Source organism: Austrofundulus limnaeus, unplaced genomic scaffold, assembly GCF_001266775.1.
Source record: "Austrofundulus limnaeus strain Quisiro unplaced genomic scaffold, Austrofundulus_limnaeus-1.0 Scaffold3, whole genome shotgun sequence".
Classification (NCBI taxonomy): Eukaryota; Metazoa; Chordata; class Actinopteri; order Cyprinodontiformes; family Rivulidae; genus Austrofundulus; species Austrofundulus limnaeus.
The window spans coordinates 212,832-217,578 of NW_013952405.1; the positions used below are offsets into that span (position 1 = coordinate 212,832).

The window sequence follows — 4,747 nt, forward strand, 5'->3', positions numbered from 1 at the left end:
GGGTGGGACGTGTCAGGCTGCCTGAGTGACAGCTAAGACCCGCAGGTCACCCTGGAACTGGTTTTAAAACAATGATTGGCTTCAGTGGAGCAAAACCAGATAAACAGCTCCATTCAGGGAGCATCACAGATACCGAATAAAAGTTTGGATGTTAATTGCAGAGTAACGGACTTCTACTGTTTCGCCAGTGTCAAAGCGGGGTCCTTCTGTCTCCATGGTGACAGTGCGATGGTCCCTGAGCTTACGAGGTGATAGCAACAGAGTGATTTAAATTGAGAAGTGTGCTGCATAATAATATTTGTGAAAATTAGCCTCATGAATACATAAAAACGAAACCACGCACGGATGGCTGAGATTCAGATTTAAAAACTCAAATGAAAGAAGATTTAGTGGAGTTTTCTTTGAATAAAAACTACCAATTAGACCCATGGACTTCTCTTTTTACCTGACCTTGTTAGTAAAATAATCATTTCAACTTTTTTTAAAGTAGAATATCTTATTTCAAGATCTTTAAAGATGTTATATGTAAAACTACAGGTAATGTACATTTAACTTCAAACACCAATTATTAACTAGCTTTATGAATGAGATTTATTCAGACTTTCTTTGTAACATAACAGAATATATGAAGTGATTTCTGTGTAAAATACCAGAGGTGTCCCAATACTAGTTTTTCTCAAACTGAGTATGAGTATGAGCATTTCAGTCTGGGTACTGGCCAATACCAGGCACTGATACCAGATGTGGCCAGTGAAAACTTTAGGGTGACACTGTCTGCAGCTTCAAGGTTAGCAAGCTGCTGGCTGTCTGTCTGTGTGTGAACTCAGAGGTAGAGAGAATACTCTGGCAATTAACTCAAATTTACAGTTAAACTGTTTCTTCTTCTGCTGCTGCTTTATTGCACGTCTGATTTGCTCTTTTTAAATATTTAATGCTTATAGATTTTAAATATTATCAGGTGGAGGCTAGAAGTACTCTTCCTCATTGACCCATTGGCCTTATTTAGTTGTGTGAACTGATTGAGCAAATTTCCAGGGTGTACCCAGGGCCACCACTGGCCAATCATAAAGGGCACCACTGCTGATACAGAGTATATATTAGTTAGAATCTAAATATTACTTTAAAAACATTTCTTTTATTTAGTAGAAGGGGTCTCTCCTTCCTTATAGACCCACAGCCCCTCTGACTGGATCAAATCAAATATACAGCATGATGTAGTCTATACTGCTGCAACATTTTTTAATAAATAGAAATAATAAATAAGATTTTCTTTCAGCTTGTATACATTTCTGTGACAAACATTTCACTTAAAATGTAATCTGTAACCACTGGTGGGCACAGTCCCCCTAAAGCACTAAAGCACTAATAGGGGAACCAATTTATTGATTAGTTCTTTGGTGCTTTTGCTAATTAAAAATTTTATTAAGGGTTTCCATCCATCCATCTATTTTCTGTACACACTTCCTCCTTTTCAGGGTTGCGTGGATAACTGGTGCCCATATCCAGCAGTTTATTAAGGGTTTGCACTTGCTAAATTTATAGGCTAAATTTAAAAGCACTAACTGAGGTCTATAAATGTTATTGATCAGCATTATTGTTCACAGTTGAGGGTGAAAGCTGTCACACATTTTGTTCATGTGTGTCACTTATCTACAAGGTCATGTGTCAAACTCAAGGCCCAAGGGCCAAATGTGGCCTGCAGGTGACTCCCATTTGGCCCGCCAAGAGCACTAAGTGACAGCATTCAGCACACAGTAAATATTGTCTTATGTTGACTCTGAAGAATGTTTCATGTGTCAACTAGGTAATTAGTGCTTTAGTATTAGCTTTTGCTAATTTTTTTCAGTGCGTTAGTGATTTAAAATTAGGGGACCTAAATATTTGAGTTAGTGCTTTAGGGTTAGTGCAACTAATATTTAGATTAGAGCTGCCCACCACTGACCATAACACATCCAATGGAACAATAATACAAGTATTGATGCAGGTATTGGTCCAAAGTATCAGGGTATTTTGCAAGAGCAAGACTAGTAAAATATCGGACTTGATACCAGGAGTGGTATAGATATTGGTTTTGGGCACCACTATAAAAATTATATCAATTAATGGTATCAGTGAAGCCTTCAGATATGTTCTGTAAGTGAATAAGGCTTCCTCTGTGCTTCATCAGGATAGAAGTGGAGAAATGTGACCCAGTAAAACCTTCTTGAACCAATCAAAACTCAAGTTGGACCGGGTCTCACTTACGTCATGTGACTCTAAATGTCCAGCTTGGTTGCTCACAGTGTCTTTATTTAGGAAACACAGATTGTCTGGAAGTTTGAAAAAAATGACCAAACCTCACACTTGTTTTGTCTCCTATTTAGTAAATTTGTTCATTTGGTGTAAAATGTCACCACAGCTTTAGATTTTTGTTGTGATGAACGAGCTGATCCTGTATCTAAAGCAGATTCACCTCTTCCTTTAACATGCAGTGCCAACACTTCTGTTTAATGTTCGAACAGTTAACATCAAAGAGGCTTCAGCCATCTTTTATATTCAACTTGTGGCTTGAATGTGAACAACCGGATGCTGACTGGGGTTTACCTAAAAGTCACTGCTGTTTGCTCACAGTTTTGAGGAGTGTTTTTTATGTTTTATGTATTAACTTCAAAACATAAGGAACTACTACAGTATATATACATATAATTTTTTTCAATAAAATGAAATTTTTATTTTCATTGTTGGAGAAGGTCTGTTCACAACATACTTCTTTGTATATTTTGGGGTGGCTTATTTTTCTTCCTGCTAACACAGCTTTTTGAAAACATTTTTTAAGATTTTGTGGCCACAACAAGACCACAAATTATAAGATGGGTTTAAGAGACAAAATCACAGACGCAGAACCACAGCAGAAGAACAACAAAAAATGGAGGGAAAAAAAAAAGACAAAAAAAATCTCCCTGAACCTTTCAGGAAATGGGAAGTCCTTAAAAAAATTAATAACCTTGGAGCACTAACAAGGACACAGCTGGAATTATGGTCAAATGATAGTGTTTTATTGAGACATGGCTGCAGGAACAACAGCTTTATGTGTTTAGGTTTTACATTCAGACAAAAACTGCAGAATCATACTGCTACTCAAGCTCTTTCAGCTAAAAAAAAAACACTCATACAAAAGACTGCTCCTGTCCAATGTAACAGCCTTACAGAACATTTGTTAGTTAGAAATTTCAAAAATGTTCTGAAAATTTTTTTTTAGTTAGGTTGCTGTCCAAATTCCAACATTAACTTTGTTATAATTTAAGCAAAAATAAATAAATGTTTATGAAGAAGATATGACAAGTTAAAAAGATCCTTCACTTTCATTTTTGAAGGGAAGGTTTTAGAGCTAAAATCAGGTAGACGATTGGGTGTGGACTCTGCACCATAAGAGGAATTGATTTAAAACAACAAGTTTTACAGCAGTGAGAGACACTGAATGAAAGACAAAAATGTCAATGTTTTGATTTTATAATTTGTATAAGTACTGAAGAGGTTGTGAAAGTGAAAAAAAAGTTTCTTTGCAAAAAATTTAAAAAGTTTAAATAGTTCAAAAATTAGAGTTACATCTTTAACTGAAAGTTGAACATTCTGTGGAAAAATCCCCCCAAATTCTAAAATTATTATTATTATTATTATTATTATGTAAAAACTGATAAATATATCTAAATGACAGCGTTATCAAAAGACCAACTTTCTGTGACTCATTTACACTTAGAATGATAAATGATGCACAAGATGTTTCCACAAGATCTCATTGCTGTTCATAGAAAATGGAAATTTCTATCTATAAATAGACATAAGGCAGATGTATTTTGGTTATCTGAGGGAAAAAAATTGGTTTTATGATAGGGAAATTTTTGCATTTGTTGCTTATCCCGGATGAGTTTCTGATTATGATGATGATATTTTTTGTGGGGCTTGTGATATGAATGTAGCCATCCTGTTGTGTGTTTTTTTTATGTGTGGAGTGTCTTATAAGCCCATGAGGGCTGGGGACCAGAAGATGCATGACACTTAAATAAAATTAATCATCATCAATCATCATCATGATCTTTTTTATTTATTTATTCTACATTGTATGATGTGCTGCTACCAAATATCAGCAGTTTTCTTGTTTGAGTTTCATATTTTGATGTAAAACCTGCATGTTTTTCCTCTCTGTGTAGGTTATATTAATTCCTTTGCTATTGCACCCAAAATTATAACAAAAAATACAAATTCCATTTTATTTAGGTAACAACAGACTAAAATAAAAATTACATCTGAAGTTTTAAAGGGGCAATATCATGTAAAATCAACTTTTTTGAGTTTTATATCATGTTATGATGTTACACTCATAAAAAACATGCCCAAAGCCTTGCTTTGACTCATTCATGCATGTTTGAGAAATCCTGCAGCGTTTTTAGGAAGCCATGCTGAGGAGCAAAACGACAGGTGGGGACCAGAAATGCCTTTTGGGACCAGAAACGCCCCTGGGATGTGTCTACAAGCTAAACTTCCTCGTAGCAGAGCACCCCCCACACACACACCCCGCCAGACTCTCTGGTGAAAGTGAAAGTGAAACTTGAACTGTCTGCTGAGCTCCTAACACTACTTCTCACTCAGTGAAGCTCTTTTCAGATTAAAAATACCTCTGTGTATTTTCAGATGCCAAGTAAACTGCATCATGGCGACCACCCCCCCACACACACACACACACACACACACACACACACACACACACACA

At 36.0% G+C, this 4,747-nt stretch overlaps 1 protein-coding gene across 1 annotated transcript in view; it reads right to left on the reverse strand.

The window, feature by feature from the left end:
• The window catches only part of plxnd1 (plexin D1), a gene marked incomplete in the record, with an annotated part of 110,272 nt that overhangs the window by 56,441 nt on the left and 49,084 nt on the right, over nucleotides 1-4,747 (reverse strand).